Raw genomic sequence first — 27813 nt, 5'->3', positions numbered from 1 at the left:
GGAAGTTTGATTATTTCCATATCACTCAGTTCATCTCCTGAAGGATTCTCTTGTGTTTTCATTTGGATTGCACTTTTTTGTCTTCTCATTGTTGGTGTTTTGTTTGTAGAGTTGGTTGAGTCTAGGCTGGTGTTGTCTGCCTCCAGTTTTCAATTGTGTTATTTCTAGGTCTTCTTGGGTTGTATCAGCTATTATTTGTAATCCACTTTCAGATTTGGGCAGCTTTGAAGTTTTGATTTGTTTATTTTCTTAACAGGTGATAGTCTTGTTTACTGATCTCAGCAGGGGGCTTCCTTGAAACTGTATCCAGGAATGCAATGGGTGTAACCTGAGACTCTGAAGGCCTCTTCCACCAACTAATCTCTCTGGGGGCAGGGTGTTTTCTCAGCTTCAGTAGGGGGAGGTGTATCTCATATCTCCATGGAGACCTGAGTTACTGCCCCTCTTCCCCACTTCTTGTTTTCAGCTGTGTCTTGTTGTGCTTATTGGAGCTGGAGAGATGTCTGGAGATTTCTGATCTGGAAGCAATTCAGTACTGTTTTGTGGGGAAGAATCAGTCCCTCCCCCAGCTATGGCCGCCTCCAGCATGGATGAGTCAACTTTTTTAGGTCATCTCCTGCATTCCTTAGCCCCCCACAGTCTATCCCCCTCTCTCTCCTTTCCACTTGGGAGATAAGCTGGTCTTTTCAATACACCTCACTCCCTGGTCCCCAGGCAAGTGGCTGTGAGCTGTATTTTATGCTCTTTTCCCTCGAGTGAGATCCCTTCTGGGCTTTCATCCTCACCCCCCCTCCATTCCTGTAAGCAAAGGAGATTCAGGCACTCCCTACCAGGTTTGTTGTGGCTTCTTCTTTGCTTCTTGGTTTTTGAGAGCTGTTCTGGTAGTCCAGAGTTGGTTTTTCATGCTGATTTTTCCTAGATTCATTTGTATTCCAGTTTGGTGGTGAGAGCTGGATGTCTATGCATCTGCCTACTCTGCTGCCATATTCTGAAACCTTCTGAACCATTTTTATTATAGTTGTGCTTCCTCATTTGTGAGCTGTCCTTTGCCTTGATTTATTCATTTATTGATTTTTCAAGTTATTTTTATATGAGATCTCTAGATAATTAGAATATTAACTATTTGATAGGAGTAATGAAGGGAAAAACTTTTATACTTTTTGGAAGTGAAAAGCTAATGTTAAGACATTTTAAGTCGGTAGATACTTGACTTGCTATGGTTTGAGTAGAACTGGATGAACATTGTGAATATTTATGGCGTCAACCATGTTCTTAGAGGGAATATCCTCTAGGATCATCACTAAATCTGTTATATTTTGAGACTGGAATGCAGAGATATGCAACTATCTGGACCTAGATATAGAAAACTGTGAAACTATTGAAAAATTTAACCCTCACTCTTGGAATTGTTATTAAAATGCATTATAAAACAATGCATATCCCAAGTAACTATTTTTTAGTTTTTTCATGCTCTATTTAAGTATAGGTTGGACCAGGAGGAGTTTTCATAAGAAAGTCTGTGATGGGTAGTTTGTGATTCCAAGAGCTGTTTTAGTGTGAGCTATGCTATTATGCCTGGCACCAGTCTTAGACTTTCCTTTGATATTTAGGTGACTGTTTACCCATAAATATGCAATTATTGTTTATAAATGAAAAATGTAGCCTTAGATGCCACTCCTGCTACATTTTCTTCTGACAGAAAGAAAAGTAACAGAATAGAAGTTGGAAGAAGAAAAGGTGACAGAAAATGTGCTCTGAAGAGCCACATATGGTTAGCATCATGAGAGAGAGCCCTGACTATCTGAAATGTCTAATATCATTATTGGGAGGCACAGCTCTGCTGAGGATATGCTGTTCTATAAGCTGTAGAATGTAAAAATGTCTGTCTAATTACAATGCTATGCACATTAATGTATTCAATGGCCATTTCCATCAGCCTGAGGAAAACCTGGCAGAAAAAATTTAAATGTGTATTTTAGTAATAACAAACTTATGAATACTTTTCCTTCTCCATCCTGTAGTATCAGACTTATCTGCTTTTGTTCTGGGTGATGTAGTTCTTCAAGGACCTGCTAGATGATTACAGTTAGCTAAACAGGATTGTAGAATGATATTAGTGGCTCATAATAACTTAATGTGATACACCTCCGGCCTCACCCAATAACAGAGTAGTTTTAACAAGAGTCTTTGATGCCTCAACTCAAGAATATGACTCATGGTAGAAATTTAAGGAACTGTGAAATTCTGATGACAAGTGTGGTGAGGATAGCAGTGTTCTCAGAATTTTGATGGAGGATTTATTTCAGTCTTTCACGATTTTTTTTTTTTACAAAGAAGGGTGCCTACTTTATCTACTGAGCACTGATTTGTTTAATATATACATATTTATATATTTAAACTTTATTAGAATTACATATATATGTAAATTATGTAGGACTTAGTCTAAAAATTAATTTCAACTTGCTTTTACTCTAGTACATAAAATTTTAAAAAGATGCTGTTATTAATATACATTAAGATAGAAAATTTTTTTATTCTCACTTCAGTTCTAAGGCTGATTCTCTGTATCTATGAAAAGTAGATTTTTATTAAAGTGGAAAAGAATTAGTTATTCTGCTAATACCTGACAATGTAATCTAGGCATGTTCCTTAACTTCTCAGAACTTCAGTTGCTTATCTGCAAAAAAAAGGATCAATAGTACCTATCACAGAAGATTGTTTTGAAAATTAATCAAGATAGTTTATGCTATTACACTACATACATTTTAATTGAGTGCTGCTGACAAGAATATTGGTTAGAACTGCAATATGAGAATTGCAGTTTAAAAAGCAAAAGAATTTGGAAATTCTGACACATTCACATTGAATGCTTTTTACTATTTGTTTGCTAGAAATCCTTTTATTAAAGATGATAAAAATATACAACTAGATTTGTTAAATATACTTTGTTGATAACCACTAAAGGGTGCCTTTACTTAGTTCAATGGATTGAAGGCATAGTTTTTTAGGGGGTTGTATTTCTTTTGTTGTGTTCATTGGAAGGCTGTAAGTTTCTTTTAGTATCTGTCTGTTAGAAGAACAGACTTGCTAACAGATTCTGGGGCAGCTGTGAAGATGAAAGCTGTCAGTAACTTCTCATTAAGTTCTAACCTTCAGTCTAACATGGAGAATGTGTTAGTCTCTGTGATGGATGAATGGATGATCCCTCCCAAATGCTGCATTTGAAATGGCTTCCTATTGTGAATGGTTAATCTTACTGAGGTCTAATGAAGACTTTCTCAGAAATCACATAATATTATAGTTTTTATACTATTATGAAAGGAGGTACTTATTTAAGACAGTATTTGTTCATTTGGCAAAAAAGAATTTTAAAAAGTCACATGAATATAGAGGAGGGTTTTCTACTAGAAGAGTTAATCCATTTCTTTTGGTATTTTTCTGAAGTTGGAAAAGGGAGGCAGTCAGACAGACTCCCACATGCACCCGACTGGGGTCCACCCAGCATGCCCAACAGGGGGCGATGCCCTGCCCATCTGGGGTGCTGCTCTGTTGCAACCAGAGCCATTCTAGTGCCTGAAGCAGAGGCCATAGAGCCATCCTCAGTGCCTGGGCCAACCTTGCTCCAAGGGAGCCTTAGCTGCAGGAGGAGAAGAGAGAGACAGAGAGGAAGGAGAGGGGGAGGAGTGGAGAAGGAGATGTGTGCCCTGGCCGGGAATTGAACCCAGGACTCCTGCACGGCAGGCCGACGCTCTACCACTGAGCCAACTGGCCAGGGCCTAAGAGTTAATCTATTTTGGGAGCAAATTATTTCATTATCAACACTTGAAATAATGCTTAAATAAGAAAAATTGAATATTCTACTTTACTTGATCATTTTGTGTGAGTCTTCCTTGATTGTTTTTGGTTAACTGGCATTAAAACAACTTCTGCAAAGATTTTAACCTTTCAGGTAGATTAGCATTAATTGGATATTTCTCCCAAAGGATTGTGGAGTTTTTCTGTCATGATTAGGGTTTAATGAGTGTGAAGCCTTTCAGATACTACATGAGTTGCTGTGGTCAGATTCTTTTCACTAGGATCCTTGTCATTGAGTGAAATCATCATCACTCAGGTCCTTTAGAACTTGATGGGTAGAAGGGCCAAGGGTAGCTTCATAGCGAATGTCCTCAATAGGTGGACTTTTAGTAGCCCTCTAGAGATCAGATATTTATCTGTAGCATGTGGTGGAATTCAGTTTTTGCTAGATAATATTTGTTCACAGTAGTTGGATGAAAAGATATAATTTACTAGAAATGATCCCGCAACTCTGGAGATTTCTTAATGGGTGGAGAAATATAATGGTTAAAAACTAAGGGTGTGGAGTAATCAGATTGTGGAGCAAATCTTACCTCCATTGCTGAGTCACTAAGTGGCCTTTGGCTAATGGCATCTCTCTTTTCATGTTTACAAAAAAATAATAAAAAAATAATTAATACCTCTGAGTGGTTTTAGAATTAAATAAATTCACATGGTTAAAGTACCTTGTAGAATTCTAGACTATAATAACATGCAATAAACCAAAGTTTCTTTATGTATATATTTTCCTTTGTAAACTTTTTTTTTTCCATTTAATAATACTCTTCCCTTTCCCCTTTATTATGGAATGTGAGAAAGAATACCATTTGGGTTATAATAGAGAATATTTCTCAGATTTTCCTCCCACAGAGAACAAAGAATTTTACAAAAGGACCTTTATTCTTTGGCTATCATTATCCTCAGTGTCTGACTGACATGGAACAATTGCATGGCCACATTTGAATGCCCCCCTATTTTCTACAGCAACAGTCAAGGTCAGAGTGATACTGTTGGCCATCAAAAAGTATAATCTGTTGGATCTTGAAAGGCTTTAGCTAGAATTTCTTCCCGCTCTCATATACATCATCCTAAAGGCCAGTCTCAAAGCTTTTTATTTTCTCTTCAGACTTTTATCTTTGGTCCTACATACTGTTAGGGTGCCTTGTCTTGAACTGTTTGAGGTTCATTGTTTACTTTCTTCTTCTTTGGAATGTATTTCTAGTGGGTTATCCTTAATGACCTTTTGTTTAACTTCTCAGAGTCCTTCAGTTTCTAAGACAATGATGAATTAAAAGTTAATGCTTCAGGCCCTGGCCGGTTGGCTCAGTGGTAGAGCGTCGGCCTGGTGTGCAGAAGTCCTGGGTTCGATTCCCGGCCAGGGCACACAGGATAAGAGTCCATCTGCTTCCCCACCCCTCCCTATCTCCTTCCTCTCTGTCTCTCTCTTCCCCTCCCGCAGCCAGGGCTCCATTGGAGCAAAGCTGGCCCCGGTGCTGGGGATGGCTCCATGGCCTCTGCCTCAGGCACTAGAAAGGCTCTGGTCGCAGCAGAGCGACGCCCCGGATGGGCAGAGCATCGCCCCTGGTGGGCAGAGCATTGCCCCCTGGTGGGTGTGCCGGGTGGATCCTCGTCGGGCACATGTGGGAGTCTGTCTGACTGTCTCCCCATTTCCAGCTTCGGAAAAAAAAAAGTTAATGCTTCATACTTTGGTCCTTGCTGTAATTCCATTTGTTTATGAGATGGCTTCAACCAGGAGTGCTGGAGCTTTCCCATATCTGCCTCTGGACCTGCCACGACACTTCAAATGTCACTCAGACTTCACAAAGAATTCTAAATAAGCCAGCATAATGATTTCCCCATTGTTAAAGAGTTTGAAATACAAGGCTTTAGCGCCTAAAAAGTTGTGCAGTGGAATCATAAGCCAGTGGTAAATGCTGAACTTTCATGGCATGATGATGCCATTTGACTACTAAGGCTATTTCTAGTTTACCTGCACACCTCCTCATGTTATTTTAGTTTAATAAAACTTAACTTCCTTATCTTTTTTTTTCTTATGAAGGACTAAATGTTTCTTCTTAAATTTTAAAGACTTATTTCCAGGTATGTGTGACACTAAAGAATGACCAATTTAAAATAAAGTTGTAAAAAACAATGATTTTTTTCTCTCTCCTGGACCTCCGTGTTAAAGAGACTTCTATGCTCAGTATGATATAATAGCACTTTAGGTAGAAGCATACCTTGGAGATATTGTGGGTTTGATTCTAGGTCACCACAGTAGGGTAAGTGGTAATCTTTTTGCTGGTGGAGGGTCTTGCCTTCACTTTGTAAGCAATGCACAATGTGTGAGGCACAATAAAGCAAAGCTGGATAAAAAAAAGCGGTATATGTGTACAGTCAGAGCAGAAACAGTATAGCTCAACCTTAAATTATTTATTTATATTTAAATTTATAATTTTTCCCTTCATTTTCCAAGTGATAGAAGGGGAGATAGAGAAACAGACTCCTGCACGCACCCCATCTGGGAACCACCCGGCAACCCCCTGTCTTGGGCCGATGCTCTGCCCATCTGGGGCTGTGCTCTCAATGGAGCTATTTTTAGTGCCTGAGGCAGAGGTTCCATGGAGCCATTCTCAATGCCAGGAGTGGTGAGTTTGAACCAATCAAGCCATGGCTATAGGAGGGAAAGAGAAAGCAAAAGAGAGAGAAAGGGGAAGGGTGGAGAAGCCGATGGTCCCTTCTCCTGTGTGTGCTGACCAAGAATCAATCTAGGGACATTTACAAGCCAGACTGATGCTCTACTACTGAGCCAACCAGCCAGGGCCATTTATTTATATTTTTTAAATAATATTTTGAAAATAATTTTTAAAAATATTATTTTAAAAATATTTAGAAGTTAAATTAATGCCTTTAATAACACTCCATCTTGATTCAGTTTCTTAGATGGTGGATACTTATTACTTATTAATTATATATTTGATTTAATATATAAAACCTGTGCTCAAAATTCTGCTGATAGACACATCCTGTGAGGATCTTGGTTGACATTAGGGACAATTTAACCAGAGTGTACAGTTACCATAGTGATCCTGGCAAGGTGGGAACTGTGTTCATGACCATACTATGCAGCACATATTTGCATATGAGGTGGATATTGTGATTTCTTTGTTGGAACTGTCAGATTGAAACTTTAATCATGAAGCATTATGAAGAGTTTCAGAGGTACATTTGTAAAACCCTTAGGAACTATTGCATTAAGTACATCTCTGGATTCAATGCAGTGCATTTTACTAAAGAATCTACATCCACAGCATTAATTATTTTATAACAAAATCAGTGAAGATTATGAATAAATCAATGTTATGTCATAATATTTTACATTACAAAAAGTTACTGCAACTTGGAATATTGTTACATGTTTGCATTGTAAGGCTTTTAATTCTAATGGAAGATGGCATAAATATTATGATTAATTAATGCTATGTACTACAGAATAGCTTAAGATTTTTATAATGTTAAAAAAACCCAGAGAAAGTTGGGAGAGAATTGTTGTGATTGTGACAGAGATTGAGAAGTTGGAATTAAAACTATCCCAATTGTAATTTATCTATTTGTGATGTGTGCAAAGTATGTAAAGTTGGCATAAGTGAAGCCATTTTAAAATGGCATCAGGGCAGCCATTTCAGAGAAATTGCATCACACATCTTACACTTGTACTTTTGGAATGTTTGAACTGGACAAAATGAGCTTTTAGTTGGGCCAAACTAACATTGTCTTACAAGCAACAGTAAAGCTAGCAAGAAAGCAGACCTCCTGATCACAAGGACTGATAAAGATAGTCTTTAAAATAAGGAACCAGCTATGTATTCCTAAAGAGTAATTCAGCTTGTTAACACCAAAAGAGTCTTTTCTTCTATTTATGTAAAAATTTCCCTTCTCTTTCTCATTAAAAACTCCTTTCTTTCACCGTACAGGTGGAACATAATTTGGATTTCTGCCTAAAGATATGCCTCTAAATTGTAGTTTTTTATTTCAAACAAATACTTGTTGATTCTCACTTTGGCTTTTTATTTTTAGGTAAAAAGGAACTGTGCTTAATTCTTTCACCTATTCTAGAACTTCACCTTTCCTCCCACTTGATTTCTAAATCTAGACCAAAGTGTTCTAATAAAGTTTCTTTTTATATTGTATAACCACTATTCTAGAATCCATTTTGCAAAGGAGCTTCTAAAGGCCTATAAATTGCAACTATTGGTATTGAAATATTCATTTTTATTCACTGGATTGGTTGCTTTTTTTTAAATCTTACCCATTTAACTTTATCATGTTAATTTAAACCTTGATGTTATAAAACACAAAAAGACATTTGAAGAGTTCTGTAATCACCGGAATTTAAAGAGTAGAAATAGTGATAGCTTTGTAGGTGTAAATTATATATATTAAAATAAAATAAATGCATATTTTTTCCATATGGAAACTACACATATGAAATAAATGGCAAAAGAACCTTATATCAACATTCTGTTATTGTGGGTTCTCTGTTACTTTAGGACTTTAACAAAGATTCTGAATATTTAGACTTCTTTTGCTGTGTTTTATATTTACTTATATTCCAAGTCAAGCTTCTTGACCCAAAGGTTTAATTTAAGAAGGCACTTAGCTTTATAGCAAAAGTTTTTCCATCAACAGTTACCACCTTCAAAGAGATCGACAATACAGGGCTGATGCAATCAATCTGCTGGTTCCTTTTTGAACCATGTGCAAAAATTTATGTCAACCCTATGGGAAGTCAAACAGGCACCAAAAAATGGAACAATTATGCATGTTTCAGTAAAGTATAATGTTAAGTTTTTCCCATCAAAAAATTAATCAGGCCCTGGCTGGTTGGCTCAGTGGTAGAGCGTCGGCCTGGCATGCAGGAGTCCCGGGTTCGATTCCCGGCCAGGGCACACAGGAGAGGCGCCCATCTGCTTCTCCACCCCTCCCCCTCTCCTTCCTCTCTGTCTCTCTCTTCCCCTCCCGCAGCCAGGGCTCCACTGGAGCAAAGCTGGCCCGGGCGCTAAGGATGGCTCTATGGCCTCTGCCTCAGGCACTAGAATGGCTCTGGTTGCAACAGAGCAATGCCCCGGATGGGCAGAGCATCACCCCGTGGTGGGCATGCCGGGTGGATCCCGGTCGGGCACATGCGGGAGTCTGTCTGACTGCCTCCCCATTTCCAACTTCAGAAAAATACACACACAAAAAATTAATCAATGAAATGAAACATGAACTATAGTTGACTTGGTTTCAGGAAACACTTTTGAGAATTACATTATTGTTCCTGTTTCATCTTCAGTCACGGACAGGGATTTTGTAGGTCACCATGCTTTTTACTTTGTGGATTTAGGAGAGAAGGAATGCAGATAGACTTGCTCAGAATTGGTAAGGAACTGTGGTCCTCACTCTTTGCATTTTCAGGTACAACAAATTCTTTGTATATATCAGCAGATCAAATGAACAGGAAACTTCCAACAGTGGCAGAAATGTCACTGTCGCTGTGGTGGATTTTATCTTGGATAGCTTTCTGAGACTTTTCTCTGGGTGTACTGTCATCTTTGGCAGTCTTGTCACACTCAATATCAAATTGTCATCTTTAAAGAACCTCACCACTTTCAATATTCCAGATGACTACTACTACTTTCTGAATGGAACACTTTCATAACCAGTCTTTTAAGTTCCACCGCATTATGTAAGTATTTCATGAGCTCAGGTTAGGATCCATAGTTACAAACAAGGTGAGTCCATATTTCTGCACTCAAGTAAAGGTTTTAGGCTGATATGAAATGCTGTTGATGCCAAATGAGAAGAATCTGGCCATGATTTCAGTGCTTCTGCTCAGGGGGCTGCCCTGCTCCCAGGAAAGCTACAGTGCCACGGCCAAGCCCAGGCCCTCCCCAACATGGCGACCGCATGTGGGGACTGCAGGGCTCTGCAGCAGCTCCCTGTCACTGGTTTCAAAATTAATGGCTTCATTCCATGTCTACATCTTTCTTTATTTTTAAAAATTAATTATTTTTTAAAATTAAATTTATTGAGGTAGCATTGTTAAATTACACTATATAAATCTCAGGTGTACAACATTATAAATCACTATCTGTATTCTTTCTTGAGTTCTTACCACACAAAGTCTAGTTTCCTTCCATTACCATATATTTGACCCTTTTAACCCAACTCACCCACTATCCTCCTTCCTCCCTGGAGACCACCATTCTTTTGTCTGTATCTGCCAGTTTGTTTTGTTAGTTTACTTGTTACTTTTTGTTTTACAATAAACACTTGAGTAAAATCATATGTTTTTGTATTTTTCCATTTCCATCTGATTTTACTTAGCATAATACCTCAAGATCCATACATAATGACATAAATGACAATATTTTATTTTTTATGAATGAGTAGTATTCCTATATCTATATATATAAATATATTGCATTATACATATACACACACATATATATCTCACATCTTTCTTCATCTTTTGATAGATATTTAGGTTGTTTCCATGTTTTGTTTATCATAAATAATGCTGAAGTGAATATAGTACTATGTATCTTATGAATTAATGTTTTCATGTCTTTCTGGTAAAAACTCAGAAAATGAATTGCTGGATCACATGATAGTTCTATTCTTAATTTTCAAAGGGACCTCTATGCTGTTTTCCATAGTGGCAGCACCAATATATTTCCCACCAATAGTGTACAGGGTTCCCTTCTCTCCACATCCTCTCTGGCACTTGCTATTTCTTGTCTTTTTGATAATAGCCATTTTAACAGGTGTGAGGCAATATTTTATTGTGGTTTTGATTTTCAGTTTTTTAATAACTGGTGATGTTGAACACTTTTTCATATGTATGTTGGCCATCTGTGTATCTTCATTGGAAAAAGGTTTATTCAGATCCTCCATCCATTTTTAAATTAAATTGATTTATTTTTGATTGGTTGTTGTTGAGTTATATGAATTTTTAAGATAATTTTGCTATTAACCCTTTATTGGAAATATCATCTAGGTTTTTGTTGATAAGGAAATAATCTAAGTGGTAATTTTACTTACATCTTATACAATTAAATGCCATTGTAAGCAGAGTGGGTGGCTCAGAGACCGGGATTCTTAACAAAAAATTTTACAAATAATACTTATTTTGTTTTGGAGAGCAAAGAAAGGGAACAGTGGTACTTGAAAACTGATCACTAAATGATAGTCTTGTGCAATGTCATAAAAAGGGAAAACAACTGGGTGTTTCAAATGTTTGTTTACAAAAGAATATTACTTGACCTACTATTTTTTTCTTCAATGGTTATATATTGCAATCTACTTTATAAGTAAAATAAAACACTCAAAGGCACACATAGTATAAAAATCATTGCTGTCAGCTTTTATATCACTTTCTAGTTCATTTGAGAGTTTGTCCTTTACCTTCACATAGGTCATTAAAGATCTATGACACGTCAGTAAGTTAATTGACTAAATATAAATGTGTAAAGTTCTACCACCTCTTGAAAATAGTAAAATTGTAGAAGGCAATAGAACTTACAGTGGTAACACTGAAATGGCTTACTAAAGTAAATCAGTGGGTTGCACCAGATTTTATCTAGCTCTTTAACATATGTTTATCTATCCTGCTATCTATTTATCTATCTAATGTGTATGTTTACACACAATACATAAATGTTATGCAAAATGTATATAGAAGCAGATGCCTTACAAAGATTAAATGTTATTTTTTATATGTCTCTAATGTCTGTGTCTCGTATTAATACAATGGATTGTCAGATTTTTTCATTGTTCCACTTCAAAGCATGCAATTATATTGCCTTAATTGGAAGCACTGATGTGTTTTCACCAAGAATGTTTATTTGTATTCTGACTACTGAGATATAAATATGAGACCATTTGCTATTTTTAGTTTTCTACTAATATGGGTTTTGGAAAAAGTTTTTATCTTTATAAACAGACACACTGAGTTATTGTAAGTTCAAACTGTATTTGTAGTGGAATCATATAAAAATGATACTAGCTATTGTACTGAAATAAATCTTTATTCACGGGTCATGATAATACATAGCAGAAAGTATAACAGACAAATCCAGGGACTTGCTGACTTATGTAATACTATAAATCCAACTAGTATAGATTTTATCTAACAAGCTTTGTATCCATTTGACCAGAAGATTCTTAAATATTTTGTTATCTTTGATTAGTTTGGTCAGCATGGATTTAAAATAACTTTTTGATAGTTGTATGTTGCTGGTGAAAATACAGTTACCTCCAAAATTTTTGAGGATGTAATCTCTCTAAGGATTTTAGTGGAACAACATTTTCATCCTGTCCAGTAATATCAGTACTAATTTATACTAATTCTCAATGAATAGGCATTATATACTTTTCTTTAACCCTGTATATGTCAGCAGGGCTCTGTTGATCAGCATTGCACGGGTTCTGCCTTTTTTCATATCGGAGGCTTCAGTGAGATGAATTCATCAGTTAAGTTAAAGTTGTCTTTACCATAGACTGTAGTAAGTATCAGCTGTGGAAATGCCATTTATCACTGACTGTGTTCCAGGTAACATTTCAAGCACTTTACATGTATAAATTCAATTGATCTTCATAGCACACATGATGTACATTTGATTGGTTTCCTCATTTTATAGTTGAGGTAACCAAGGCAAAGGGAGATGAAGATACTGTGCTCTCATAGCATTGAAGCTACTGTTCTATAATTAACAAAAATATCAGCACCAATAATTAACATATGTTGAGCATTCATTAAAACACGATCATAGTACCAAGATTTCACTTACTTGTTCACAATGCCTCTATTCAAGGCTAAGAAAAGTTTCAACCTCTCAGTGCTTTATCTAAATGGGAATGCAGCCAAAAGAGCTTAAAAAAAAGACAACAACAACTGAGGCAATAGTGAAGCGATAATTATTTGTTTATTCATTTATTTATCAACTAATGTATTGTATTTATGCTGTATACCAGGCACTTTACTGGGCATGAAGGATACAGAGAATACAAAGATCCTAAGGGAGATTATATGACATGACACAACCAAATAAATAAGCTCATTACAGATTGTGGTGTATGTTTAGAAAAAGAGAGTGGATGTTAAGATATAAGAATACATGGAAAGGATTTTTTTTAGATAAAGATAGTCAGAAAAGACTCTAAGGAGATAACATTTCAAGAGAGACCTAAAGAAGAAGAATAGTCCTATGAAGAGCCAGTAGAAAGATATCAGCAAGAATCTGGTGAAAGCAAGAGCCCAGAATGTTCCAACCCAGGGAAGCCAGTGTGGCTTAAGCATGGCAGTGAACATGGGTTATATGCATCTGAAAATAGGCTTAGGAGGATAAAGCAGCCAGACCTTACCACGTTAGCAGGGTCAGCTTGACTTACTACTCTGTCAATTGCCCTGATGGAGTCCATCAGCACAATACAAACTCAATAGTGTTAACTTTGTTCTTGGGTGGAGTGTGTTCCATGGCAGTGACAGGAACCCTAGTCTCCAAACATGTCTTATGTGGTTGTCCCAATACTATTTAGTTTACATTTTTTTTTCTGATTTGATATTTATAGTCTGGTTAGTAAAATGCACCTGCATTTTCTTAGATAAACAGACAAACAGAAAGGGTTCAGAGCAGTGATGTAAGCTACCCAAGGTCATATGGCTATGAATGGCTTTTGGTGTCTATATCTCACTCCAGAGCTTGAAGTGTTAGTACTCTGCCAATCTGCTTTCTTCTAACAGTGACCAGACAAGAGGCAAAGGATGAAATGGAGTGATCTCATGTAAAAGTGTCCAATACAGAAGAGCTAGGACGTTCTAGGAGGATGTGGTGGCTGACTAACAGAAATTTGTTGGACCCTGGAGAAGCATGTCCTGTATTAGGCATCTGTGGAAAGCAGATGCTGAGGCAAGAAATCAGGAGTCAGAGCTTCTTTGTATCAGAATGGAGGCTTGGAAAGAACAATCATTTCTCTTATTTTTCTGGGGCATATGTCTCTGGACAGTGTTTATTAACAACCACGGGAAAGAGTGGCAGGTAGAAATGGATTATTATCAGTGCAGTTTCCATCAAGCTAGCCTAGGCCTCATCCTTAATTTAGGATCACCATTTCTGACCATGCAAAGCTATGACAGACATGAGCATAGCCCGAGGCTCAGAGAATGTTTTAAGAATATGACATTGGTCTGTGTGCAATGACATTTCTAATAGACCTAAAGAGCTAAGTGAGGATTTCTATTTGGTTTGGGACTAAAAAGATGGAGGCTTTAGATTTTCCATTGATATTAGCATTATTCCCTACTTTTGCATTTGAGTTTCATATGCATTTAAAAAAAAAATAGGGCCACTGCTTTCTCTCTTCAGATATCTGAGTACTGATATCATATTGTACTAGCTATTTCATGGGAAAAGATGGATTACAAGGCTATGAATTCAAATGGTGATGGATTGCTGCTTTTTGAATCACCGGGATCCTAAATATTAATTTCACATGTGCACATCTTAAACCATAAGTAAGTTGAACAGCAATCTGATGAAAGGTTCCATCTTGTAGTATTCAGACCTTAGTCTCAGACTCCTTGGAGACATTATAGTTTTCTTTTTCTACTCAACAACCTTCATTTGATATACCTCTTTGGATTATGTTTTTCCATGAAGTTATTTTAATTCAGGAGATTTTTTTATTTAAATGGAAATAGGTATTTCACTTTCAAGGCGTCTATCAACATGAAAAAGTTGTGTAAAGAACAAAAATAAGGTGTTACAGTGAACCTTTTCTTATAAAGTTTCTGCTGGGTAAAATACAATGTAAATTCACTTCATAAGTTCTTATTAATGGATTGACTCTAATGGAAGAAAAGAGGAAAGTAGAGAAAGGAAAATTGTGTGTTATAGTGGTATATTTCCATTTTTTTCTTTTCTCAAACAAATTTTTGCAGAGTTGTGAATTGAAAAAGTTCTTCGAGAAACTAGTTTCCTAGAATGTCTGCAAGAGAACTTCTATCAGTCTTAGGGAGTTTAATCAGAGGAAGAAAGTTCAGGATTTGGAATGAACATGTCATCAGAACCTTCCAGTTGCCCAGCATTGATATAAACTAGAGTGGTAGTTTGCAAGGGCACACCTAGTAACACAGTGATCTGGGAGATTTCTAGGAAGTCCAGAGATTTGCATGCAAAATTCAGATTCAGTAGGAAAGGGAGGTGGGGGCATTGGGAAGCCATAGAAATCCATGCAATTTTCAAAAGCTTCTCAGCAAATATTGATGAAAAGCAGGTTTTGAAATTACAAAGTAGATGACTGAACTGTCATTTTGTCATTAGGGAATCTTCTATTTTTCTCACTCAGCAACAGGAAGGAGATAGGCTATGGGCCACCTTGAAGATGAGAACTCATCCAGGCGCTGAGGAAGAAGGGTTACCTATCTTTTCCCATCACTGTTTCTTTGTTGAGTTCTCTTCCTCTTCTTATTAATTTCCCTCTTTTCACCTCCCTAACTCCATCCTGGCTATATTTACAGATAGTAAAAATAACTTCATTCTATGAGAGATTGTAGAAATACTATAAAATTTTAGAAGAAAATGCATTATGTGGACCTATGTTTAAAAATCAAAATGTATTTTTGTGTAATTATTTCCATATTCCTTACTGAATCCATCCCTATTCAGCCTGCATAGGGTAGGGTAAGTCTGTCCCTTTTTTCTGTTGACAGATTTGTATATCACTAGCCAGCTCTTGTCATTGCCTCTCTTCCCTTGAAGCATGACTTCTGAACCTCCAAATTCTAAGTGTGAATGTCTCCTGCTTTCATGGATCCACTGGACTTGAGCTTAATAATTTTAGCATGTGCCTCCCACCTTTCTTCCCCAACCATCTTCCACTATGGATCTTAGCAATTTGCCATTTCTGGTCTGCTTGACAATTGACTTGTGATTGACTACTACAAAGACTGCTTTCTTCGGTTTAGCCATGACCATTCTGGACTTCATCATTACACTATTCTGGAACCTTCCTCTATCTCTAGACATAGCCTGTTGATAAATTATTTCCCTTGATTTTGGTAAAAACCAATGATGTATATTTTTCTTTATTAGAACCTGTTGGCATTATATATAGATCTTTCAATAACACCAGGTTAGCAATCTCCATCTGATATATTTGCGCACCTTAAATTTAGATCACTTAGAAATAAGTAAATCAGAAAAAAACAGGAACTGCATTATTCCATACGTAGGTGGGACATAAAAGTGAGAATAAGAGACATTGATAAGAGTGTGGTGGTTACGGGGGGGGGGGCGAGGGAGAGGGAAAGGGGAAGGGAGAGGGGCACAAAGAAAACTAGATAGAAGGTGACAGAGGACAATCTGACTTTGGCTGATAAGTATGCAACATAATTGAACGACAAGATAACCTGGACATGTTATCTTTGAATATATGTATCCTGATTTATTGATGTCGCCCCATTAAAAAAATAAAATTATTAAAAAAAAATTTGGATCACTTAGTTGAATTTGCTTAGTTCAACCTACACCTAAGGAAGGCTATTTGTGCAGTGCATTATGCTAGATGGGGTGAATCAAACAAAGATAGATACCACATTGTTATTGTATTTGAGTATTTAAATTTTCATTGGATAATAATATAGGTGGTTTTAATATAACATAAGCTATACTATGACAGAATTTTGCACAGAGTAGTATCGAAGCACAACTAAAACACATGTAGTTTAGCTCATGGATGTAAGGGGGAGAGGAAATTTCTGGATGAAAATGTTACTTGAAATGAATCTTTAAGGATATGAAAAAATTAGATAAAAAAAGTGGGAGGCCTTGGCCGGTTGACTCAGTGGCAGAGTGTCAACCTGGCTTGTGGAAGTCCCGGGTTTGATTCCCAGCCAGGGCACACAGGAGAAGCACCCACCTGCTTCTCCAGCCTTCTCCCACCTTTTCTTTCTCTCTCTTTCTCTCTTCCCCTCCAGCAGCCAAGGCCCCATTGGAGCAAAGTTGGCCTGGGCGCTGTGGATGGCTCCATGGCCTTTGCCTCAGGCGCTAGCATCGCTCCGGTTGCAACAGAGCAATGCTCCAGATGGGCAGAGTATCACCCCCTAGTGGGCTTGCTGGATGGGTCCCGGTCGGTTGCTTATGGGAGTCTGTCTGACTGCCTCCCTGCTTCTCACTGCATAAAAATACCAAAAAAAAAAAAAAGTGGGAGTATTTTGGAGAGAGGTAACATAATCATTAGCATGTAGGTATAAAGGGTGGGGTATGGATGGGAAATATTGGAGGGCTGTGGTAGGTAAGCTGGAGGAGAAGGTGGGGCCGCCATGAGGAAGGCCACAAGTTCTACGCCAGAGTGCTTAGATATTTTCCTCTCTAGTTTATGGTTTCCTGTTGAGGAGCTTATGTAGGACAGTGGTTTCATTAGATTTGTATTTTAGATCAATCAGTATGGCTATTTATAGTGAATGGATTTCAGAACAGTAGTGCTGGAAGCAAGGACACCAGTGAGCACACAATAGCTGTAGTCTAGGACTTTAATTAAAGCAAGAGTTATTAGGATAGAAAAAAAAGAGGATTTGAGAAATATTAATAAGCAAAGTTGTAAGGTTTAGACTGTTTTCTCATTAATTTCTTAAAATTAATATTAACTGAGTGCCTACCTTATTCCAGGCACCAGACTAAGTGCTTGAATACTTCCATGAACAACACACATAGCATCTTTGCCACCATGAAGCTAACATTTTAGTGGGAAAGATGTTGTTTCCAGACATAGCACTAAACAGAAGCGCTATGATGTGGAATAGGGGGATAGCAAGTGTGGAGATAACATCACCAGATTTAGCCAAAAACATAACAAAAGGCAAATAAACAGGACAGCAAGTTGCATTTGAATCTAAGATAAACAATGTATAATAAAATTTTTAAAAAATTTCTTTTATTTCATAATTTTTATTATGAAGAGTTTCAAGTATATATAAATTTAGACAATACTGAGCAACATCCCTCGACCTTCTCACCCACTCCAACTGGCATGATTTGGTCTTTATATTAAAAATAATTTAATTAAATGTATTAAATCTTATTAAATTAGTGAATAAAATTATACAGGCTTCAGGTGTACATTCTATAACATGTCATCTGAATACTGTGTTGTGTGTTCACCCCCACGTCAAAGCTCCCTTTCCGCCATGTACCCCGTGTGCCCTCCTCCACCTCCTCCATCCCCCTTCCCTCCTGCCATCCCCACACTGTTGTTCGTGTTTATAAGTTTATATTTTTTTGCTCAATACCTTTACTTTTTTACTGTTAGTATATTCCATGCATTTTGGGCAACATATTTTCTCAAAATAAATTACTCATATTTATCTAAAATTTCAGTGTAACCAAGTGTCCTGTTTTTTATCTAATAATTCTAGTGTGGTTGGAAGTGCTATTTATAGAGAACGGTGAGTGAAACTTCCTTAATATATGACCTTGAGTATTGCCCAGAGGAAGTACAGAGCAAGCCATGTTGCTATGTCTGGAAACAACATGCTGATGATGGAACAGCGAGGGCAGAGGCCTGAACTGGAAGCATGAAAGGCTCCAAAGAATTCAGGGAGACCAGTGTGCAGGACGGAAAAGTAATCATAGGGAAATTCTCAGGTGTCCCGGGACTGAAACAAATACAATTATGGGGACTGCCTTTAAAATAAAATCAAATTACAAAAATTTGGTCTGAGTAAAAATTTAGAATGATAAAATAATTTACAGAAAATGAAAAAATTAAAAACATATAAAATACTGTAAATCTTACAAAATCCAGAGAAATAAACTACATATTACTTTTATTAATTAACTGCCTGACACACCTCTGTAATGTATTTTCCGTACATTTTTGGCTGTATATATCATGATCTTTTCTTATTATGAAAACAATATTGTAATGTCATTTTCTTTTAGGAAAGATAATTTAGTCTTTAACCACGGTTGATCAAAATTTGTGCTTTATTTTTGATAACTGAGAAAATTTTCTTTCAGCTAAACAGTTTCTTAATTCTAATGTCACTGAAGTTTTAGATATTTTTGTTAGAATTGGGAAAAATCTCTGTCATTCTCTGTATATTAACAGCAATATTTCAGGACATTTAAAATTTTCTGAGGCAGAGACTGATTTAATGTTCTCATTGTCGTAGCATATTATAAATTTTACATTGCATTTATTGATGTCAGTTTCACACTGCATCAGGGGTATATTTCTAAAAGAAGAGCACTATTCCAAGTACTCTTTTATGAACTGAATCCTACATGTATGTTTTTACAAAGATTAGCTTCAGACTTCATACATTTCAAACTTTTATTCACTTCCATGTTGCCATTGTTCAGCCCTCTTGGTGTCTGTTGTTGTCATAGCAAGTTTTCACCTTGCACTTCAGGTTATGGTACTTAGTGAGCTGGCACAATAAATAGTAGCAATAAGAACAGAAAAAGGTTGCTAACAACAGTTTAACAGTACCTGGTAGGGAACTGCAAACTATATAAAAAAAACTCTCTAAGCCTGACCAGGTGATGGTGCAGTGGACAGAGTATCAGACTGGGATGCGGAGGACCCAGGTTCGAAACCCCAAGGTCACCAGCTTGAGTGCGGGTTCATATGGTTTGAGCAAAACTCATCAGCTTGAGCTCAAGGTCGCTGGCTTGAGCAAGGGATCACTCAGTCTGCTGTAGCCTACTGGTCAAGACACATTTGAGAATGCAGTCAATGAACAACTAAGGTGGCGCAACAGAGAATTGATGTTTCTCATCACTCTCCGTTCCTGTCTGTCTGTCCCTATCTGTCCCTCTCTCTGTCTCTCTCTGTCCCTGCCACAAAAGAAAGCCCTCTAAATCTAAACTCGGTGTATCTTTACATCAGCTTCCCCTACAAATATGATTATAGACAATCACAAGGAGTAATGTGACAGACCATACAAATAAGGTCAGAGTAGGAATGGTTGGTGAACTTAACTGGTTGCAATTAAAATACCTTACTTTTGTAATTTTTACAGATATTAAGATCATGTGAAAATATTGCTAGGTCCCCTCCCAGGGACTTTAAAGATGTCTATCTCAGTGAGAGGCCCTTCATGAACTTCATAGTAAATTCACCTCTGCAATGATTCACATCTACATGATTTTAGTAAGTAAACATTGGATATTGTTCTAACCGGAATGCTATTTTACATTTTATTAATTTTATCTTGAAGTTTTTAACATAACCAAAAATTTGAATCGTCTTATAATAAATGATGTCTTACAAATGTTGTTGGCTAAGCAACTATACAAAATAAGGTTGTCATTACCTATGCAAGCACGCACATCAAGTGTCAGCCAGCATTGGAGTACTGGGGGTGTTCTGTAATTGACGTGGCAATGGCCACATTAGTATTACACATATAAAGAACCAATGCTGTGGGAATAAAGTAAGGTGGTGAAGTAGATATATTTAGTAATACTCCCCAAAAGGAAATAAAAAACCTGGCTTGCTGTACATAAGAAAAAACTGGGTTAAGAGACCAACATCAAAGTGTTTTAGTATTTTAAGAATTCTTTTATAAAAATGACACCACCAGCATTGTTACTGGTATAAAGAATGATAGTGTTAAAAAAAAAATAGTAAGACTCTGAGTCAAATAAGTGATGTGCAACAGAAAAATTCTGAATTTGAAAAAATTAAGGTATACTTGAAATAATTTATTTCACTTGTATTATCAAGTTGAGTAAGAATGAGTCATAATAAAACCTATGTCTGGTTAATTCTAAAAAATTTCTTTCTGTAAAAAATATAAGTGATAAGAAAGTTTGTGTCATACTTTAATTGGAAGTATTTTTCTTAGTGGTACAGAAAATGATAGTACACCTTAAAATCAAGGTCCTATTAGATCAATAAAATATAGTAATTTTATAGAAAGAAGATTGGGCAGCATGGCTGCCCACGTATGTGTGTATGGATTGTGGAGAGGTGAAAATGAAGTAGATTCTCATCTGCTTTATAAGGAAATCAATATATATTGCCTAAATCTGAAAAACCAAGAAACAACAATGCAAGTAGTATATTATTTGGAGATAAACAAGTTTACTTTATTCGTTTGCTAGCGTTGTCATAGAAAAATACAACTGACTGAGGATCTTAAGAACAGAAATTTATTTTCTCATACTCTGGAGCCTAAAGTCCAAGATGAAGGTGCTAGCAAAGTTGGTTTTCTCTGAGGCCTCTCTCCTTGATTTGTACATGGCTGTCTTCTCCCAGTATGTTCACACGGTCTCCCATTTGTCTGTCTGTATCCAAATGTCCTCTTCTTATAAAGTCATCAGTCATATTGGATTAGAGCTCACTCTAGGGACCTCATTTTAATCTAATTACTTCTTTAAAGGCCCTATTCCCTAATACAGTTACATTGTGAGATATTAGGGGTTGGGACTTCAATATATGAATTTTAGGGAGACACAATTCAGCCCACAATAAATATCAAACAACTCACCTAAATGATTTAAGATTGTTTTTCCACTGAGAAGAAAAATAGGGTATATTGTTTATTTCTTTACAAATTTTTACTTATGTAAAACTTTGATGAAAAATAAATAGAAAAGAAAGAGAGGAAGAGAATAAAGGAGAAAAAATGGAGACAGTGAGGTAGACTACTCTTCTGGAGAGTGTTTAAAAAAAAAGATCAGAAAAATAGCAGTAGCTGGAAAGGTACGTAGGGATGATTCTTTAGAATAGTAATTGTGTATACTTAGAGGAATAATGAGGGAGAGCATTGATGATGCATGTAGGTGACTGAGCCCTCTTCTCGAGGAAGGAATAGAGACTGAGTGAATGGAGACTTCAGGAGATTCAATGTAGGTGGGTCTTGATGCCAATGAATGAAATGTGGAGGCAGAAGGTATAGAAGGTTTTCTGGATTGCTTCTGTTTATTAGTGAAATAATATGTAAAATTATTAGGTGAGGATGAAGACCAGGCATAGGTATTGGTAGTTTGTGGAGAAGGAAAAGTTAGGAAATAGTCATTTAGGAGAGAGTGTGAGCTGACTGGCAAAAGGCTGTAGGATTGCTAAGAGCATACCAGAGTTTAGCGGCCATGAATCTAAAATGAAGCCAATGGATATGTGCCAATTGATTATGTGCAGAGGGATGAGGAATGTTGCTTAGCATAAATAAAGCACCTAGAGTAGCTCCTGAGTTCTTGCCTTGAGCAACGGGTAGATATTGGTGCTGTTAAATTGGGCTACACGTGGAGACACAGCAGCAGATTAGGGATTAGAGATGGCATATATTATTTTTAAGATGTTAAATAAAAAGTGCCTATAGAATATCCAAGTGGGCTGGCATTCAGCCAGAATTTATATAGGTAAGTTCTGAAAATAAAAGAAAAAATATAGGCTTGATAATATCAGCTCATATCACCAGCACATATAAACACAAATTGGATGCTGATGGTTGAGAATAGAGCTTAGGTTGAGCTTCATTGTGATGTTTGTCGGTTGTAGGATGTTTGTGGGGGGCTGAGTTATTTAGAAGGAAGACAGGAGGGATATTCAGGAATGGGGAGGCAAGGGAACTTCTACTGTGGGAGACGCAGAAAAGAGTTTTGTGCATTGCTGAGGCTGATGAGTTGTGCCCAAATGTTGACTGAGGGCACAGTGGTACTGAGTGGGTCCACTGATCTGACAGCTGCTCTGTACTTGTGTGGCTTTCTTTTCCTCAATACTTATTATTATTTAAAAAAAAATCTATATAATTTGTTTAGAGAAATTTTTATGGTGTGAGATGTCAATTGAACAAACACAAAATTGAATATTCCTTCAGCTTTCATTATATATAAAATGTTTCTGATACATAGAAATAGATGTGTGCTAATTGATTGAATGATTAAAAATACAAAATGTCATTACCAGACCTGTTATGCTAAAAAATGTATGACTCCATTATTATTTTATTTAAAAAGAGATGGCTCTTTTAAATGTTCCATTATAAATGTTTAAAACCTGATTGATAAATACATGTTCTTTAAGGGTCTCAGATTTTTAAATCCACTTTTAGCTCACTTTTTAAACAGATTAGAATTAGAATAAATGCCAATTAAAACAAAATCCAATTTACTTTTCTCATTTAATTACAGGAATATTCTAAGATATCTAACAGAGTAATGCAACACAATTAACTGTGCATTACATACTTTATAAGACTGTAATCTTGAAATGTTTCATAGTTAAACAATCCAAAAAACAATTTCAGAAATCAATAGTGTCAAGATAATGTTTAGAGAATAAATCAAAGCATTTGATCAAATGTCCACTATCAGAGGAAAAAATGGTTTAAGGGGAACTATATTAATGCATTTTTAATAGTGTTCTACATCATAATATATAGTATTATGAAATTGATCAGATTGACTTCATATGGTAATATATTTTACATAGTTTTATTAAATTACATTCAGTGCTTTATAATCATTTAAAGAAATGTCATTTTAAATGTTATAATGTGTTAAATCGTTAAATAATTTAATGTACCAGGGTTTATAGAAAATTAGTTTCTTTTATCTTTTACTCCTGAATCTTTAAAATAAGGAGTCTCAGTATATGATAATTAATTTGTATTTTGTCTTTTAAAGATTCCCCTTTAGTAGATTTAGAATACAATATTTTTGCGAATCTAATAAAATTATTAACTTTGAAAATTAAAATGTATGCACTTAATCATGGCTTTCCCATCAATACATGACTTCCTTCTACTGTACTTTTTCCCTCTTGGCAGAAGGACTTATTCATCCTCCAGGATAGGTCTGCACAACAAGCCCAGAATTGAAGAGTCCTGACATGCCTGGCTGATTTGTTATGTGGCTGAGTTTAATACAACTTCACATAACCTTATTTACTTACATTTACTACTTCACTATTATTAGATGGAGATAACCTCTGCTGTATTTTGTATACATCTTTTTTATTTCTTCTTCTAATGTGCCATCTTTGTACTACAGGCTCTGTGCATAATTACTAAGTAGACCCTTTCCTTTGCATCTGTATACAGCTAATCGTCTAGTAAATTTTGGGTTACTCTACATACTCAAATAGCTTTGCTATTAAGAAGGCAGGATTTATAGCAGTTCTGAGCCCAAACTTTGGAGGTAGACAATTTGGGTTCACTCTTCCATTTTCTAGTTATGTGATTCTGAGTAAATCACTTAAGCTCTCTAAGCCTCAATTTCTCATGTGTGAAATGAAATACGGATATGTGTAGGATACTCACAGGATTATCATAAATACAAAATGAATAAACATAGGTGAAACATTTAGCAACATGTTTTGCTTATAGTAATTAGAGCTTATATCACCATTATTTTAATTAAGTTCAGTGGGACTAGTTTTTGAGACCTAGTTATTTATATCCACTTGGTTGTTGTGGTCGATGCCAATTGAAGTGTCTTCTTAGCAAGTATGCTCTCCCCCTTTATGAGCATGGTCCAGATATTCAGAAGTGCGTCATGATACAGCCTCTTTGATGAGAGTAAATTGGACTAGGGATAAAACCTAATTTGGTCCATGCCAGTAAAGGTCCTTCCCTAGAGTTTTCAAACAAAAGCAGGAGAAAGGGCTTTATTGAATCTATCCCAGAAGGTGGAGCTAAAAGATGAGATGCTCAGAAACTACTGTCAGCTCCTACAATACCATGTAAAGGGACCAGGTTGCTAATTAGAGAGAATATGGCTAAACGAAGAAAGAAGTTTGTTCAGCATCTACTTGCTAGATGGTGATAAACACTAAGGACACAATGGTGACCAGAACCAGACAAGGCTCCTGTTTGTTGGAGTGCATCAGTTAATGAAGAGGTTAGTGTTGGAGGTAGGCATTGATGGGACAAACACAACCACGAGTGACTGATTACACAGGAAGTGGTATGAAGGAAGGGATAAGGGTCTAGTGATAGCAATGACTATAGAGTCAGAAAAGTCTTCTGTAAGCAAATCACATTTCAGTTGATCTAAAGAATCAGAAGTGGAGATCTAGGCAAAGATGGAGAGGGAAGTGGCTCAGGTAGTATAGGAAAAGAGATGTAAAAAATGTAAAGAGGAACTGGAAACATTTAAGAAACTGAAAGAAAACTAAATGACGGAATGGTGGTTCTTTGGGCAAATTATTTAACCATATTCAGCATCAACTTTACTAAATTCTTAAGGGCATGAAACAAATTATGTAGTAACCTTAGAGTGGTCTGTGCAGACCAAAAGAAATAGTACATGTAAAGTGCTTAGCATAATGTGTTTAGCACCCATTAAGAGTTCAATTTGTATTTTCCATCTTTGTGGATAAGAGAGAGCAAGAAGATGCTGAGAGGGAGCCAGGAACTGGCTTATCTGATTTCTACTTTGGAAAAAACTCCAAGTCTGTAGAGTAGAAAAAGAGTGCTCAGAGACAAGATTACCATATTTCCCCATATATAAAACACACATTTTTTCTGGAAAATTTAGCATCTAAAAACTGGGTGAGTTTTATACAGTAGTCGTTGATTTTTTTTACTAGCATTTCCTGCTTTTTTGCGCTTGTTTTTGCGCTCCGTGTTGAAGACAGTGATTTGTCATCAGACACAGAGGAGGACAAGCTAATGGATGGGAGTTTTGACAGTGATGAGGAGTTGTATGGACTTTATGATGAACGAAACTTGAGTTCAGTAACTTTAATACATTTCTTTTTCAAACTTCAGGCCCCCATATTAAGGTGCATCTTATACATGGGAGTGTCTTATACATGGATGAATATGATATATAGGGAGACATCTGGTTGTGGTGGCAGATGAGGGGACAGACTTTAGAGTGCTTAGAAAGTGAAATCTATAAGACTGGATATGAATTAGATAAATGTAAATGAGGTAAATGGTATTAGGAGTAGAAAGAAAGTTGTAAGGGATGAGGAGGTGGAGGGACAGGAAATACACATAAGTTCAAAAAGTTATAATGCAGAATAGTAAGTCTTTTCACCAATATAAGAACAATAGCTAACTGAGCAAAGAACAGAACATGCTTGTGAACAGTCTGAGAATCCCTGAATTTCCATTATAATGTTTTGGAATTTGTTATTTTTTAAATTTATTTACTATCAAAATAGAAAGATTGAAGGTAATGTTGGGTTTTTTTCACTTAGTCTCCCTCTGAAAAATCAAGTAGCAATACACAAAAAGCACAACATTTAAATAGCTGTTTTGCATGGCTTATCTTTAAGTTTCACTCTTTATCCAAACTCTACTGTACTTTGAAATACATTAATACTGATTTCTAAATACAAAAACATAATTCAGAAAAGTGAACATTCCTGATAGAGAACACAATAGATCTTGGACTGTTGCATCTCACTAGACAGAATCCTCCTGTACTCTATGAAGGAACTAAGCTGAGGGAAGGAGAATGAGGTCACTCTATGTTCTTCTGTGCTCTTGTGGGAGAGAAAAAATTCATCCCTGTCTACAGAAATGTGAGAACAGATATTAACAGACCTCACACAGCAGACTGATACAGCAAGTTAAAATCAAATACCAGTAATCAACAAAAGTTTCTGGAAAATGAATTTCTTTTTAAAAAATAATTTTATTTTTAATGGGGCAACATCAATAAATCAGGATACATATATTCAAAGATAACAACTCCAGGTTATCTTGTCGTTCACTTATGTTGCATATCCATTACCCAAAGTCAGATTGTCTTCTGTCACCTTCTATCTAGTTCTCTTTGTGCCCCTCCCCCTCCCCCCTTTCCCTCTCCCTCTCCCCCCTCCCCCCGTAACCACCACACTCTTTATTCCATATGTAGGTGGGAAAATGAATTTCTAAATCTGCAGTTACCATGTTTTATTTTTAATAAAGCAACAAATGCATTTGGTATAAAACTATTCTTTAATCACTTGGGATATATGCAAACAAAAAACAGTAATCATCCCTGGCCAGTTGGCTCAGTAGTAGAGCATCAGCCCAGCATGTAGATGTCCCAGGTTCAATTCCCAGTCAGGGCACACAGGTGAAGCACCCATCTGCTTCTCCATCCCTCCTCCTCTTGCTTCTCTCTCTCTCTCCCCCTCCTGCATTCATGACTCGATTGGAGCGAGTTGGCCAAGGGTGCTAAGGATTGCTCCATGGCCTCTGCCTCAGGTGCTAAGAAGAGCTCAGTTGCTGAGCAAAGGAGCAACACTCCAGCTGGGCAGAGCATCACCCCTAGTGAGCTTGCTGGGTGGATCCTGGTCAGGGTGGATATGGGAGTCTGTCTCTGCTTCCCCTCCTCTGACTGAATAAAAAAAATAAACAACAGTAATCAAAACAAATTCAAAAATGAAAAAAAATTTGTATTTTTAAAAATTTACTGAAAATACAGATCATTGGTGAGTAAATACTAGCTGTAGTAATAAATTGTAGTTTTACTAAAATGATAAAATTGTTTGAGGAAACATAAAAAGGAGCAAGATGACACAATAATCTTTACTTGGAAAAATAAAAAAAATCTCTAAACTGTGTGCTTATGCTGAATATGAAAATACCTGCTTTTGTTTATTAAAAGCTGTATTTTTTCATTGTTTGTTTTCTTTTCGATCATTCGTTAAGATGCCGATTTTTTAAAAAAATTATCTCTGAAACTTTAGAATTTTAGAACTCTTATTCATATTGAGACCATGATGTTCTATCATGAAAAGGAATTTTGATTACTATATATATATATATTTCAGTATGGTATTAGTTTTCTATTGATACCTTAACAGATTATCACACAGTTTGTGGCTTAAAACAGCACACACTTCTTGTCTCATAGTTGTGTAGTTGGAAGGCCAGCACAGTCTCACCGTCAATAGAGCTTCGTTCCACACAGGAAAAGCTTCCAGGCTCCATCGCGTTCTTGGGAAGACTCAGTTCCATGCAGTGGTAGGACTGCAGTGACTATT

At 36.5% G+C, this 27813-nt stretch overlaps 1 non-coding gene and 1 pseudogene across 1 annotated transcript; both read right to left on the bottom strand.

The window, feature by feature from the left end:
- Window positions 1–3700: 3700 nt before the first annotated feature.
- TRNAG-GCC (transfer RNA glycine (anticodon GCC)) lies at window positions 3701–3776 on the bottom strand. The gene has a single exon. It is a non-coding gene; the product is annotated as a tRNA-Gly (tRNA).
- A 5386-nt stretch (window positions 3777–9162) lies between these two features.
- LOC136329993 (mitotic spindle assembly checkpoint protein MAD2A pseudogene) lies at window positions 9163–27760 on the bottom strand (annotated as a pseudogene).
- Between the last annotated feature and the right edge of the window lie 53 nt (window positions 27761–27813).

This window comes from Saccopteryx bilineata, chromosome 3 (assembly GCF_036850765.1).
Source record: "Saccopteryx bilineata isolate mSacBil1 chromosome 3, mSacBil1_pri_phased_curated, whole genome shotgun sequence".
In the NCBI taxonomy this organism is placed as follows: Eukaryota; Metazoa; Chordata; class Mammalia; order Chiroptera; family Emballonuridae; genus Saccopteryx; species Saccopteryx bilineata.
The sequence above is the reverse complement of the archived record's forward strand: the minus strand, read 5'-3'. Positions and strand labels throughout refer to the sequence as shown.